Source organism: Megachile rotundata, chromosome 14, assembly GCF_050947335.1.
Source record: "Megachile rotundata isolate GNS110a chromosome 14, iyMegRotu1, whole genome shotgun sequence".
Lineage (NCBI taxonomy): Eukaryota > Metazoa > Arthropoda > Insecta > Hymenoptera > Megachilidae > Megachile > Megachile rotundata.
Genome location: NC_134996.1, coordinates 5,158,102 through 5,175,025, shown reverse-complemented (window position 1 = coordinate 5,175,025; position 16,924 = coordinate 5,158,102). Strand labels below are relative to the sequence as shown.

The 16,924-nt window shown below is 32.9% G+C and overlaps 1 protein-coding gene and 1 long non-coding RNA gene across 4 annotated transcripts in view; one reads left to right on the top strand and one right to left on the bottom strand.

The window, feature by feature from the left end:
- The window catches only part of Fas1 (fasciclin 1 Fas1 domain-containing), a 690,358-nt gene that overhangs the window by 402,029 nt on the left and 271,405 nt on the right, over nt 1-16,924 (bottom strand). The window lies entirely within an intron of this gene.
- LOC143265770 (uncharacterized) lies at nt 4,932-6,837 on the top strand. The gene is made up of 3 exons (XR_013040466.1): nt 4,932-5,523; nt 5,604-5,761; nt 6,683-6,837. It is a non-coding gene; the product is annotated as an uncharacterized LOC143265770 (long non-coding RNA).

The window sequence follows — 16,924 nt, the reverse complement described above, 5'->3', positions numbered from 1 at the left end:
AGGGAATTGAAATAAATTGCTTAACTTTTTAACTAAAGTTACTATATTCATTCTTTAAATTTATTTATTTATTCAAAAACTTATGAAGAATTTTCTTATAAAGTAAATTTCAAAAGTATTTATTTGTGTGTATGTAAAATAAAACAATGGCGAAAACTGAATAAAATTTCGATATTAAATCATATTTTTTTATAAGAGCGTTGAACTTAGACCACTTTCAATTTTCCATCTAGCAAAATAACTGCGAAAATTGATATGTCCAAAATTATCAAATACCCTAAATATTAACCACACGACAGCTAAAATCAAGTGGTATATGTTACTACAGTTAACGACAAACTGACAAATGGATTCAGGCTATTTTCAAAATAAATGACTCGCATAGTCGTTCATAGTCCACCAGCGAATGTCATATTCAATAACTGTTCTACTATATTATAACAGTAATTAATATAATTTTAGGAACAACAGTTTCTGAAGTTCCTCAATTTGCGTAAAATGTTTTCATACGAAGCTTGTTACAACAATTATAATTTTTCATAATGTGAACGAAATGCGAAAAGTGCTCCTGAAAGTCAAACAGACCATCTAACTCATCCTGAGCGAAATTAATATTTAACGAGTTCCTGCGCCGTCAGAATTCTGTCCTGTTTATTATGCTTTCCACGGTAGTTCATTTACCGAAATATTTTTGCTAATAAGCTCTGCAATTTTTCTTTCGTTCGTATACTTTTGTAACGAGTATCCACTTCAAATGTACATTAATTTTGTGTCCTTTATTTAACGAGTAAATATATTGTATGTCACGGAAATGATCCAGTTCACTTGTAAAGGTTCATTTATTTCACTCATTTTAAATGTGTGCATTGTTATATCTACAATACTGTGATTAGGTTCATAATTGAATTTACGAACTTCGCACTTTTTCGTAATGAATCGTTTATTAAAAGTATTGTCAATTGTAGTTTTATTTACTTACTTTATTTACTTAACTGATGTAAGTGTCTTCTGCTCAATTTACAGGGATATTGTTGTACAGTCAATGCATATTTTCAAAATAAACAATTTATTTACAGTTGAAATGTCTATATTTAAATACAGGAAAAATTATATATTTAATTATATATTTAACTATATATTTAACTATATATTTAACTATATATTTAACTATATATTTAACTATATATTTAACTGTATATTTAACTGTATTTACTATATTTAACTATGGTTAACTATATTAACTATATTAACTATATTAACTATATTTAACTGTATTAACTGTTTAACTATTTAACTATTTAATTATATATTTAACTATATATTTAACTGTATATTTAACTGTATTTACTATATTTAACTATATTAACTATATTAACTATATTAACTATATTTAACTGTATTAACTGTTTAACTATTTAACTATTTAATTATATATTTAACTATATATTTAACTGTATATTTAACTGTATTTACTATATTTAACTATGGTTAACTATATTAACTATATTAACTATATTAACTATAGTTAACTATATTAACTATATTAACTACATTAACTATATTTAACTGTATTAACTGTTTAACTATTTAACTATTTAACTATTTAATTATATATTTAACTATAGCAGTATGCATATTTAGAAATGTAGAAGCTTGGAAGTTTAGTAACTCAGAAATGTATGTTACCGTGAAAGACCGAAATTGGAGAATGTCGACTTTCACCGGTGAATGTCAACACATACCAAATACGTTGGTGATCGAATATTTTATTATATTCTTGTACATTCGGACCCTCACCGGTCCGAATGTATGTAGACAATCACAGATATGCTCTGGTGAAGGTCCAAAAGAGAGGAGCCGACAAAGAAGCGACTGGCTCTCTCCCGCCAAATCCTGTGTTCTACTGGGAGTCAGTCAACTTTGTCAATCTTATACAAGCTTTGATGATGCCAGCAACGTTTTCTTAATTTTTTTTTCCAATACCGTAATTTATGCTGAATGGATACTGCAGTAAATCGTGATCTTTTTCTTGAAAAGTTAAATGCATTAATTGCGGGTAAACGAGAAGACAATTGTTTTTATTTTTCTCAAGAAAAGTACTCTAAAATACTTTCTGAAGTGGTTTCTGCTAAAACTAAGTGCAACACACCTTTGGATTACAGACGATTAAAACGTTTTGACGTTTTAAAAATTAATGATGAAAGGAAATTAATTGTACCATTAAAATCAGGGAAAACGAATATACAGTATTATGTTACCAATGAAGAATTGTTCAGTATACTATATGAAACTCACGCCAGAATAGGCCACGGAGGAAGAACACGTATGCTTAGAATGTACTATGTGTTTTAAATTCTTGGTCTCTCCTCTCACAGAAAGAGAGGCGAAAAAGTTACGTCACCCTTGTGACGTTTTATAGCGACTGAATTACGGAGAAGAAAATATAAATCTCCGACATGTTAAACATTCACCATTAGTACATGGTGAATGTCGACATTTACCGCTGTAAGTCAGAAATAAGGGTATTTAGCAAATATTTCGGACATACACCAAGCGACTATGTGAATGTTGACATTTACCGGTGAAAGTCGACATTCTCCAGATTTCGGTCTTTCATGGTAACATATCAATATAAAATGTCACACTGAAAATTTAGTTAGTGGAAAATTTAAGAGTTTAAAAATGCAAAAATTTGAAACTCTTAAATTTATAAATTGAGAATTTTTATTAATTAGAAATTTAAAAGTTTAAAAATGTAGAAATATGAAATTTGCAAATGTAGGGAAATTTGAAACTTGTAAATCTGAAAATATAAATATTTAAATATTTGAAAATGTACGAAGGGAACTGAAACTCGAAAATTGAGATATTTTCATTTTGAAATAAGAGAATTTAAAAATTTGCAAATTTGGAAACTGCGACATCTACATTTTACATTTTTATTAAAAAATAATACATGAGGAAATTTTGAAATTTTTGATCTAAAAAACTCACAAACTTTTTAATTTAAAAAATTTCTATTTAAAAGATTGATAATATAAAATATGAAGAATTAGAAATCTTAGAAATCTGAAGATTTTATGTATGAAAATTTGATAGTCCGAAACTTTGAAGACTTGAGGACGAACTCTATAAAATATGAAAAATAATCTATTCAGTAAAAAAACTATTATCAATTACCAAACTTCTGACAATAATTTACATCTCAACTAACTCAACCAATAGAAGTATTACACTTATTTTAATAAACTAATAATTTCAAACTTCTCTAAACCATCAGACGTTGATGACACTAATCGTAATAAGAATGATACAAATAATCTTAAATCAATTTTTTAAGAAAACATTGGAGACAGTAATTTGAATAATAATTTCCCTACTTTACAGACAATATTATTAAGATATTCTTCTAACGTCCTATTACTATGGAGAGTGTCGATGCATGACAATCGATATACAAGGCATGTTTGAGTCATCGAGTAAGTCGATAACAGGCGGTTACCTCTGAGCCAGGTCCGATATACTGCTACCTCTACCTACTTTACTCGATCTTCGTGTAATTAATGTCGTCGCTTGTCAGGGCTAATGATGTTGAACACGTGTCTGATGAGAGCGAATGTCGATCGATTCGCTACGCGTCTCTGTTAATAAGCACGTCTACAAGAGATCGTTGCGCTGTGTTGTCGCGTTCGTTTGGATTTCAATTATCAACTCGTGAACGTGGCCGGCTAATTTTATTCTCATTACACTTAGCTCGATACCGTGCTTCGCTATTGAAATATTTTCAAACTTTCTCGATAACGATGTTTCATTTGCCTCTTGACTTGCTCGGGAGTGAAGGCTCGTTACGAATGAAAAAGTATCAGCTTTAACGAACAGCGAAATAATTGCGCTGAATTACGCGTTTCCATTTATTCACACCGAACAGATTTCTATTTACCTTTTTATTGTATTCCACGGAGCACTTTGTTTGTTAAATTGTGCTCGACTGATGGTTTCACGGCGATCTATTTTTGTATTTACATGTTTGTTACTGGATCGCATTAAACATTTACAAACTTCTGTTGCAACACGTTTGTTATTTGTGTAGGTGTTATATGTTAGATCTATGTTATGTGTGTATATTCTGTATTATTCTATTACATTTTATATATGCATACATATATAAATTTCAAAATCTAACAATTTCTTAATTCGGTATTTAGAGATTTGAAAATGTAAGAATCGGATAATTTAAAAACTAGAATTTATAATTTAATTTATATTGTTACTATAAATTATAATTTAAATTGGTAATTGAAAACATGTGATTTTAAAATATATAAATTTCATATGTAAAAAATTTGTCAGCTTGTAAATCCAAAAATTCTAAAATTTACATATTTATAGCTTATAAAATTTCTAGATATCCTTAAGTTTCGTAAAGCATGAAGTGAACAGAAGTTACTTCTCTACTGCACCGTGGTGTAATAAAGTAAGCAGATATGGTCGCATGTTGCTCGCTATCGCCCCATCTTAGCTACTTTAGCAATACATTTCTAAAACCAGCAATTTAATTTGAATATACACTGGTGGTTACCGCTTACAAAAATGGATTTTAGAAAACTTTATCCAATTCATGCATGAGCATAATTCTTCAAGTATGACCCAATAATGACGTGACGATCAAGGTGTGAAATTTCTTGCACGGTCTCATTTCAAATAGCAAATTCACATGAATAGGAACAATGGCTCGATGAACGCATCTGCACACGAATCCTATTGAAAGAGCATCGCATCACGTTCTCGACTAATGCCCTTTACCGTGGCCCACGATTACGTATGTCGGAGCTAATGAAGGCACGTTCAAGCGTTTGTGGAGCTGCTACACGCGGCACAACTCGTGGTGACCGAGTTTAATTCATCCAATCACGTTAGCCACACGATAAGCGAGCAAATTGTCGTGCAGCTTGAATCATCCCGAAGTCGTCATCCGTCATCGGCTGTGAACGTGTCACACAGTGTGCAGAAACCCTCCATGGACTTTTATTGCGATTTATCTCGTTAACTCCTTTCGGGATTGCTCACTGATTATTCGTGGAATGCCGGAGAAAAAGCCCTTGAGAACAATTCTAGGTTATAATGTTGGTTTAAGAGTGTAATTGTTGAAAGTGATTGTGGTAGAAGAAGGATAATAATATTAAGAAGGATAATAATATTATTGTATATAGACTAAAAATAATCTAATATAATATTTAGATTATTGACTTTATTTTCAAGGCTTAGAAGGATGTTTACACAGCAATGTGTTATCTCATAGGACTAAATGCAAAAACCTTATCTCCATGGTGTTCTAGCCGTTCCCTCATTCAAATACTTAAACAATGTTTTTGAACACAATTCATTTTAATCTAAATCTAGTGCATTCATTTTTAAATAATACAGCAAAGGAATAATTAAATCTAGGTATACCTATAAATTTTTATATGTTTTGTAGACAAAAATTTGTAATAATTCAACCTCTACAAGGATGGTTCCTTTAAGGTTAGGAAAAGAAATTATTTAATTTTTCGGTGTAATTGTATTTTTAAATCTAAATCTATAATAATTATGTTAAATTGTAGTGTCTCGTACAGCCTTGCAATTGTAACATTTATATACATCTGTAATAATTGGATGTATGTATACAAACAATAATAGAATGTGTAGTATACAAGACCAATGGTGATTTCCACATATGTGAGTTGTGGATAATTTGAAAAGAAAACTAAACTACATACGTGTAAGTATTCTTAATCCCTTGGCTACTGTGGGCGCCTATAGGCGCTTGGAAATTTTGTGTTTGCATTACTGAGAGCACCTATAGGCGCCCACTTTTATACTAACAGTTTTTTCCTAGCGATTAAAAAGTTTTTATAAAAAAGAGTTATGACGGCGTGTTATAACATTTGTCATTTGTATTATCCTTTGTACATAAAGGAAGGATAAAAAACTGTATAGAAAGGCTTTAGCTTTGCTTTTTATAAATAAGAATATCTGACTTTTTATTATAATAAATAAGACCATAATCACATTTCTCAGAAAAAATCACCGTAGCGAAAGGGTTAAAGAAGGTAATTAAAGACAAATGTACTTTATGTAGTTACGTATAAAATATGTGTTTATTGTGTCCCAAGCTGTAGAATAAAAAATCAAGAGACTCATTAGCTCCATGATGTCCTAACCGTCCATTCAATACTTAAACAGTGATTCTAAATTCATTTTCGTGTTTTAAGATAACCATCCATTGTTTTAAAGTAGCACTCTGCCAACAGCAAAAATACCTTCCTTCAAAATTTCTTTTACTATCTCTCCTCAAACATAATAGAAATGCTTATTCTAATACGCCTTCAGACTTTTTCAAATCTCCCCAACGATAAAACTATCAAACGTAAACGGCAATCGTAATAAGAATGATTGATAGGAGTAACCGTAAGGCATCAATTTTCTAATGAACCATTTCGTTACGGGCAATAATCCAAACAGTATCCATTGCGTAAACACGAATGTGTCGTTCCTCTACTTTGTCACGAAACCAACCGACCGCTTAATGCTCGTCCCATGTTGACGGTCGCGTTTTTCTCGTCGACCGATACACGCGTAAGCGACAATATGTATGCAGCCACGTGTAAGCGTGACCATAAATTTCACGATTCTTTCACAGCCAGGCGATATCGGCTTTCCGCGCGGAAAGGCTGCGCGTATGCGGGCATTAAACGAAATTGCTACACACCGCTGAAGGGGATAGGGTGCCTTAAGCGCGATAGAGAGACACGCATCCCGAGACCACGAACTTCCAATTACATTACAGTTTGCCCTCATGCGAGCCTGATGTGCACGCTTAAACTGGAATTCATAACACCCACTCCACAGCGCGACGTAAATTCGAAAGAAACTGGTAAACTGGCAAGACAAATAACCTAATCTGTAATTTTCGGAAACTCGATGAGATTTTGATTTAGATCGTCAGAGGATTCATAAATGTAGAAATTTTTAAATACAGAAATGCAGAAATGTAGAATTAGGGAATATGAAGGTCTGCGAAATGTGGAAAGCTGAGTATCATTTCAGATATGAAAATTTTTGAAAATATGGAAACTGCGAAATATAGAGATTTCGGAAATATTATGTTTTTAACAATTGTATTATTTTCAAATTAAATTTAACCTGTACGATTTAAGATACCAGATGACAAAATTTTAGATACTTTCAGAATATAGAATAAAAATAATAAATCTTTGTATTTCTATTTACGTCGAAATACTGAAATGTCTGACATTTTATTATCTGAAAAAAAAATATTTTCTTAAGCATTCTAATTTCAATTTTTTATATAATTAAAAATTCCGTGATTTTGGTAATATTTTCTGATTTGTTACTAATTAAGAAGTTTCTGATACCGTCACGATTGGATTATCAATTGGGCACACTTGTAACTTTAGCAACACGAAATCAGGATAGTTGATATTCCAGTTAGATTTACGTGTTCGTTAAGTGCAGCATCATTGCGAGTCGCGAGTTTAATGGATAACTTTATTACAGTGACAAGAAGTTAGAAGATATACACACTTACTTACAAGTACCGGAAGAGATACAGTAATATTATTAAATCGTGTTTTGCACTTTCTCGGCTACTGACGTGATTTAATACTGCAAACTTATTTACGCTTCCAGTTCCTTGATGTTAGGATTACGTATCTGATTGAAAGATTAACAAGAAGTTTGACATTTGAGTGACTTTTCCCTCAAATTTAACATGCAAACATTAGCATCGCTTCCTGGGATATTTTTAAATTAACAGTTTATAAATTCAAGCGCTCGTCTCGCAGGTTAACGAGTCTATAAAGTATTCCACGGAGTTTCTGCAGTAATGCAATCGTTCAATCAAAAAGTTCAACAAACTTCCAGCAATCCATATACCAAAACAACTTCTTATAAGATTGAAATCAAATATCTGATTACAACAGACAATAAGTGGTTCAAACTTAGTTAAAGGTCAAACTGAAGTTGATCTGCTTTATGCAACCACAACAATCGAGCAATCGATACTTCGAAGATATTTTGTAAGTATGTTTAGTGTATAGGTGATTTAATAAAACGAAAATATTATACTTAAGTACGTAATTTCACGGATTAATAAAAAGCTATAACGATGTAGACAAGCTGAAAGCAAGCTCTAATATTGAAATTAAATTTGAAGAAACCTAACCTAAGCATTTGCACCCTTTTGTTATCAGCAAACTCTCTTTCTGGTTCAGAAGTTTGAATTCTTTTAAAAATATTATTTTTTAATTGTCAACGACAAAAACACACTAATATTAAAAAAAATTTATATTACAATTAAAACAGTTAATTCGGCGAGTAACATGCATACTTTCAGCACAAAATTTTCTTGAATACCTTGTTCATTTAGGAATTTGATCAACACAAAAGTGATGAAGGCATTCTACCAAAGAGTAAATAGTACCAATAAAATTAATACGATTTTTCAATTACAGTTCTCGTTGAACACCTTGGGGTGATATTTAAGGGAGATAATCAGCCACCGTGGACAGGGCCGTTTGTTCGGTATTCATGTTAACTAGGGTCGGAAATGGGCAGCCGTAAGGTCGATTGCATTCGACCCTGCGCTTCTACGAACCAGAAGACAACGCTGATGCGGCAACGATAGCAATGTGGAAACCTAATTGAAGTGGGCGTAGACGATAATGGCTTGGCTATACGAGGGACAACCACGCGAGCTCCTTGTTCAAGACGCATCTTCCCTAACCTGCAAACATTCCTAAGAAGATTCGAATCGAGCGCAATTTCACGACCATTTGCCAAACGCGTCTTACCGTTCCTCCCGTGAGAATATACTGTAGAGATATCATGGATTCTTTATTGACGGTTGATGAGGTCGTTTCCGTGAAAAGGTGCTAAGGTAAATGTCCTACTTCCCGAACGATTATGGAAGCAGTTGAGATAATTGTTATTTCTTTTTTGTTTAGACAATGTAAACTTGTAATTTCCGAATGCGAAATTTGAAAATTTGGAAATTTGTGAATTTGGGAACTTGGGAATTTCGTGATTTAGAAATATGGGAGTATGAAGATTTGGGAATTTAAGGGTTTAGAAATACGGGAATTTCGGGATTTCCATATTTGGAGATTTGGGGTTTTAAAGTTTTGTAGATTTGGAAATTTATGGATTTCAAGATTTGGAAATAGGAAGATTTGCTGATTTGGAGATTTGGAAATTTGGAAATTTAGGGATTTTACGATTTGGGGATTTAAGGATTTAGAGATTTGAAAATTTGAGGGCTTAGGGATTTAGGAATTTTTAAATTTGGCAAACCGGAAATTTGGGGATTTAGTGGTTTAAGAATATGGATATTTGAAATTTTCCATATTTGGAGATTCGGAGATTTCAAAATTTGAAAGTTTGGTGACTTGGAGATTTGGAGATTTAGAGATTTGAGGATTTGGAGAAATGAAAATTTAAAGACTTGAGGATTTGGGGATTTAGAAGTATAGGAATCTAAGGATTTGGAGATTTGAAGACTTGGGGTTTTGTTTTAGAAAATGTTTTAGAAAATGGTAAATTACGAATTTTGAAATTTAAAAAAATTTATATATTTAACAATTTTTTAATTCAAGAATTCAGGAATATAAATAATTAGAAACATTATACAATATAATTGTCAAAATTTACACATTCAAGAACCAAATAAAATTGATTTAAAAACTGCGTTTAATTACTCATACCGTAATGGATATTCAAAACTAAATATAACTAGTTGAAGTAAGTTTTATCTCGACTCGTAGACGTTTTCGCAGCGGAGCGGAAAGGAATGATAAAAATTTCAGTCTTATAGAGATTCAAGTTATCGAAGTTGGACTGTAGCAACATTTGTGTTATAGCTCTGTTCGGTTGGTCTCGTAGGTAGGTGAAAAATTTATTTCCCAACAGAAGAATGCTCATCCAATTTTACCGCAAGTGTCTTCGCACACAATCCCGTATCGCGAGTCTGCGAGAAATCGAAGAGACGCGAGAAAGACGGCCGGCGCGAGGATTTAATAAAGGAGACACGGCTGCAGACGAAAATCGGGCACAAGCGACGGATAGCAACGGAAAAAGCGGAAGTCGTAAATTGTCCCGGAAAAGGATCGCGCCGTAAAACTCGACGGAGGAGGATTTTATCGATTCAATATCTCTCTTTCGTACGATTGGCCTGGCAAGCCAGCGCGCTGGAAACGCCGTTACAAAGGCAGACACCATTCCGTAAAGGATATTCGGTATGTGCTGTCTGTGCCTTTGCACATTGAGCCACCTTCTCCGAGATACCTTTACTCCCGGAAAGAGCACAAAAGTTCCTTCGAACGCGTCTTCAGCGTCGAATAATATACGCGGTTTTACGTTAAAGAAATTTAAGAGGCCGACCAACGAAACCACCGTCTCTGGATATGAGAGTCGTTGGATTTATTTGCCTGAAATATCGCCGCGGCATACTACAGGATATACCACGTTCTGGATCGTCAACCCTTTACCGCGAATTTTCTACTTCCGATTTCATTTTATCTCCTAGCTTGAGATAGGCGCGAAACGGTCTTCCATTTTTTTAGACTTTCTGCGTTAAATTTCAGGTACTTGTACATTTAAAAGCAGGTACATGATATTCTGGATGACATCTTTTCGGTAAAACCCTTTTAAATTAGAGCGGGAAAGAAATTCTGCTGTTATGAAGAAAAAGTTTTTATTTAATCTTCATCGCTATTTTTCTAAATAATTGGTACTGTTTGTGTTGTGTCGAATATATTTCGTATTCTATATAACATTAGTACGTTTTTCTATTAATATGACGTGAGCGCACCTTAATATTATTTACAGGTGCGTATCAGTTAGCGCAAGCAGTGTGTTATCTTGCAGAATTATTAAATAATGAAAACTCTTTAAATGTAGAGTATTTAGTAGAAAACAAGAACATTATTATTAGGTCGAGTCATAAGTAACTTCCGATGCAGCTAAATAGATTTTATTGTGTGAATGGTGAGATTATGAAGGTATAAGTCACCACGAGTTGTTGAAGTCAAATTTAACGATTACTGCGGATAAATACATTCAGCAATTGCAAAGAGTGCAAGAGAAACTCCTAGAAAAGCGCCCTGCACTCGTCAATCGCAGAAATGTCATTCTTTTACACGACAACGCGCGACCGCATACAGCAAGGATGACTCAAGAAAAAATTCTTGAGCTTGGATGGTCTGTTTTACCACATCCACCTTACTTCTCAGATCTTGCCCCGACAGACTACCACCTTTTCTGTTCCTTACAAAACTTTTTAAATGGAAAAACCTTCAATTTTGAAGAGCAAGTCAGGCAGGCTGTTGAAAGCTTCTTCCAGTCCAAACCAACCACATTTTACAAGGAAGGAATTGATAAACTACCAGGAAAATGGGAGAAGGTTATAGAAAATAGTGGTAAATATAATAAAATAATATAATTTTGTTGTTTAATGAGAACGAAAGAAATGTCTGATAAAGAAACGGAAGTTACTTATGACTCGTCCTAATAGAATGAAGAAAGGTTTCAAATAAACTTTTCCTTCATAACAGTAGAATTTCTTTTCAATTCTCCCAATACCCTTGCACACTTTTTATATTGGTGCATGTGCAGGATTTTTGAAGCGTAAATAATTAATACAAACATTGTGATAATGTAACTAATTTTATTTTGAGGTATAAGGAAAACAAGCGTCTTATAAGTTACTCGTTTGGTCGCTGAGGAGAGAACGAATACCTGCTCCGCGGTCGGTATTACAAAACAGTGCATTTTGTAAATGGTGTAAAATATATTTTTAAAAATGGGTATTCCCATTCCTTGCTTATTATTGCAAAATCAGAATATGTTAGAGGCAATCATTGCAACCTGTGTACTACCGGTTATCGAAATAATCGAGTTATCATTATATTCTTTAATTTATTTAACCATGTTCCACCCCCCCGACACTCTTGAGGATTTTATACATAATAATTCGATAGCAATACATCATTCCTAATTTTTTTGGAGATTGTCACTCAAGGGGTTGTTCTCAAAAACCACCCTCAAAAATTAAAATAATTTTTTTCCACCCCTTGTGATTAAACTAAAATTCTGAAAAACATATATGTTATAAAGTTAATAAATATCTGAGAGTTATTATCCCTATATCTCCCTTATACGACGAGATAGGCATTTGAAACTTTCTGTAATTGATTTCTGGATATAAAGGAATATTTAGAATGAATAAATATCAAAATTGGTGCTGGGGCCGTTTGCCCATGTTTATCCGGCTAGACCCTTTTTTGTAAATTACTAACATTGGCTTTCGAAGTATTTATATCAATTTTACAACATTGAAAAGTTGAAAAAGAAAGGGAATACTAAAATGATTACTCTACGAAATATATTTGAAGGACATACATATATTACATAAGTGATTATTAAAAATTATTTATAAAATGAGGAACTTATTACAAGAAAATACAGATGAATGCATTATAGGGAAGTGACAAAGTATTTATTACAAATAAATTACTGGTGAATTTGTTATAAGTAAGGAATAAAATATTTAACCGTATTGATTAGAAATTAGGAATTAACAACAAAGTATTTCTTATAAGTAATTACGGATAAAAGTGCAGATTCCCATTCTCACACTAAAAACTAATTAACTGGGAAAATTAATTGTATGAATATTATAAAAAAAGTCGTAAGGGTAAATGACGATGTAGAAATGTATGCTGGTAATTATGCATCAAGTTTGAAAATTGTTATTTGACTGATTGTGATAATGTGTGGTGTTAAGAATATTAATAACAAATTCACACATATAACGATTATCTTACAGCTGTATACCTTGAATTTATATGATATAAATGCTGTTTTGTGAAACCTTTATTCAATCAGATTATGTAGCCACTTTTATGTCATGAAATCAGTTGACATTCAATAATCAAAGACCTCCTTAATTTTTTGTTCCCTTTCAGTTAACAGTTGAAAAATCAATTTAACGTTAAATTTATTAAATTTATTTAAATTGAAATATTGTCAAAATTAAATGCACTGTTCTATCAACATAGTTTCTACATCATCAACTAAACTGACTACGCAATATATTTTCCCAGAACAAAAGCATTGCTCGAAAATAGTTCCAAGAAGAATACTATCCAATTCCAAGGATTTCCAAGAATTTTTCGCGTAATTGCATCGAGGAAGCCCCTCTCCTTATTACAATTTTAGAGAACTGTATTACCTACAATGAGAATGATATATTCCCTGTCTGGCACGGCTCACAATTGATAAGGATTAATAGCCTAGTCTCTTTTGTACACCGAGGCATAGATCTTACACCTTTCTGTTTAAGTTTAAGCCCGACCTCTAACTTTTCTGCAAGATAAATCAACGTTAATCTGATTTATAACCGTAGTCGAATGTTTCGGGGTCAGCCTTCCGTTTGTATCGATTTCCATTGCTCCCAACGTTTTAGCCTACTGAATACATACATTGTCCGTAACCCGGAATTGCAAAGAAGCTCAAATTTCTAAGCTTTTAGGCAAACTACGGCACTAAAAAGGCGCAAATTTTATTTGACAAATCTTTTTCTGCGATGGGTGATTTGTGAGTTATGTGAGGATTTACCCTACATTTTAACGCATTTTAAGTACAATAAAAGATAAATGATAGATCTATAATCTTTCACAGGGATTATATCTTTTAATTTCTAAATATATAATAATAGTCAATATTTGTTTGGAAATGTTTTGTATTACATTAATGTAGGAAATGTATGCTAAGAGATCAAAAAGTTCTTGACAGTCTTATTTACATATATTATTATTTTTCAACCGAACATAAGGTAAAATACAAAAGTTACCCTATATTTTAGCACGATTTAAATATAAAAGATCATAGAAAGATTCCTAATTTTTCACGTGTATTCTTCTTTTATTCCTAACTATTGCAATAATAATTAACATTTGTTAGATACGATAATGTTAAACGATATATCTACCGTGATACAGTACATGTATAAAGATTGAATGTGGTATAAATATATTGTAGAACTATATGTTCATACATTACATTCATAAGTAACGTTCGGTAGAAAATAAGATAATACTAATATAATGTCTTTCTGATTCAATAATTCCGAACATTTTCAATTCTATTGTGCCAATTTATTGAAACAGTAGACAGTTAAGCTCACGAAAGTCGAGACAAATTATTCTTTCTGTAGAAGCTATCGAATAACACGTCTCGAGGTAAATTTGATTTAAGAGCACTTTTCGCTTCCTTATCCGACTATGTCCTTTCAGCTGCAATTCATAGCAATCCGTGCATTGGAGTCAGGGATCGTTGCATAAAAGCAGGAAACTAATTCTCGGAAGAGGCAAAAACGAAGATGGGGTGGAGGCAAGAAGGAAAAAGGAAAGAAATAGTCGGAGGACACCGAGCAAGCGCGTAATTGCGGTTAGGAAACGAGGATAAGTAGTTCTGGGTCCAAGTAACTGCAACGATTCTCGGTTATCGAGATTACGCTCGTCGGGGCAAGCTAATCAGCCAATGAGAGGGAAGAGATCTGGACCTATTTAATAGAAAGGAATCCTGCTGTAAAAGATAAAGACCACGGAAGAATCGTGCAGGAGGATGAGAGGATAGAAGCAGACCCTACTACTGTGAACTAATGAACCGTATATTCCTATCCGAGTCTCGTGATTCCTATTGTGAAATAGCCTTCTGGACAGACTGGGATGGGAGGAGCCGGGAAAGACAGGCAAAGGAGTCGAGAGAATCTGATGAAAGAGACTGCTCCTCTCTATCTCCTTGTCTTTCTCCATTCATCCGTTATTCTTGAACCAGGGACACGCGACCTGGCAGAGAGGAGCCCGTATTTTGGCACAGCACTGGCTCTTCGTGCTCGAATAATCGTTGCTTCGAAGGGAGAACAAAAGCTTCCGCCACTCGGAGATCCTCTTCCGGTTTCCTTCGATCTGACTTCGATCTGTCATAGCGACGGCCTGATTTTCTTTGCTTACGGTATTCTCGACAGGATGTAATCGCCGGCCTTTTTCCCTGTTTCGTAATATCGTGATGGACAATACAGTACAGACGTGACAAACTAGATTTATATTTTCACCAAAATTGAATTTTAGATTCAATTATTAACTGTACAATCAAAGTTTTAAATGCAAAATGTGTGTTATATTTTAATGTACTTTATTTGTGTTAAAATGGTTAGCTGTGAATGACAATATTGCCTAAAAAATTGTAAGTTAAGACTACACGACATCATTTGAATGAATCACTATTTTTTAATGAGTTACAGGAAAATATTTGAAAAATTAACAATTTTTTAAACGTTTCAAGGTTTTATATGAAGGAAAAATAATATATTAAGAAAATACGAGGAAGATAACAAAATTTCGTATTTCGAAATTTTTTAATTATTAAAATCTACATTCTTGTACTTCTATCGTTGAATAATTTCAAAATTTTATACTTCTAGGTTCCCAAATTACGAAATTTCCAAATGTCTAAACTCTTTAATGTTCAAATTACTAAATTTAAAATTAAATCGAGATGAAAATATTAAAATTTGAAATTTTTGTAATTCTATATTTTAAAGCATGAAAATTAAAAAATTATCAAATATGAAAATTAAAAAATATAAAAACATACAAATTTAAAAATTTCTAAATTTGAAAACTTAGAAATTAAAAGACATAAATGTGAAAACTTAAAAATTAAAAAGCGTACGAACTTGAAAATTATGCAGTTTAGTAATGGAAAAAATAAAAGTGTAAACTTTGAAATTTCTCAGTTTGAATTAAAATTAGTAAAAATTGAAAATTTGAAAACTTAATAAGTCCAAAAATGGTCAAGCTTTATCTTCAAGTTTTAATTTTCACCATTATCTTCAAGTACATATAAAAGAATCCTACATCGTATCTGAATATACATAAATTTACGTAATAAATAAAATATTATTCTACACATGAACAATATAGATACATTTAACTTATACGTACATGAACATGTACATATGTACATTCAAATGTTCGAAACAAAATTCACCACTATCCTAGAATTATTCGCGAAAGTCTTCAGAACCAATCCCCCGCGGATACAGAACCCGTATCTCAAATCGACCGCATTGCATGCGACCTATCTTCTGAAAACTATACTTCCAATATATAAATCATTGAAAACTATTAAAACAAATAATTCCTATCAGAAATTCTCTGAATACAAGTATTTGAAATTTTACAATACGCTTGAGTCAGTTCAATTGTCGATTCAAGAAAAGTACATCCTTCCTTTAACATCTCATCCAACGGTGACTAAGAACCGCGTGTCTGGAGAATTAATCACGTTTCCTGGAACAGTGCATAGAAAACGACCAACGTATAACAGTTGAACCACAAGACACAATGAAGTGTGAAAAGGAAACTGCCGAGAGGAAGCCATGGTTCAAAAGCGTACACGACTTCGCTGCCAGATGCATTTCACACGTTGACAAGTTTGGTCACGGTGTCACTCTTCGAGGAACCCCATGACATCTGGTAAACTAAGCGCATAATGAAATATCGCAAACTCCGTGATCGACACCGTGAACAAAGTTTGGGGTGGTCGACAGGAAATTAACGGTGTTAGCAAAGCAGGCGTCAGGTTGGATTAAGTGAAACCGAGATGACCGTGTAATTTTTTCCGTACGACGGGCTATTGTCGACTGTTGGCAGCCATGAATCGGAGGCCCAAGGGTAGAACAACCCTGTGGGACATTTGTACAATTGTAATGCTTGCTTTTGTTGCTGGAATGCCTGACAAGTAGATTCATCTGACAGCGGATTTATTAAACAGAAGTGTTACTGGGAACACACTCTTT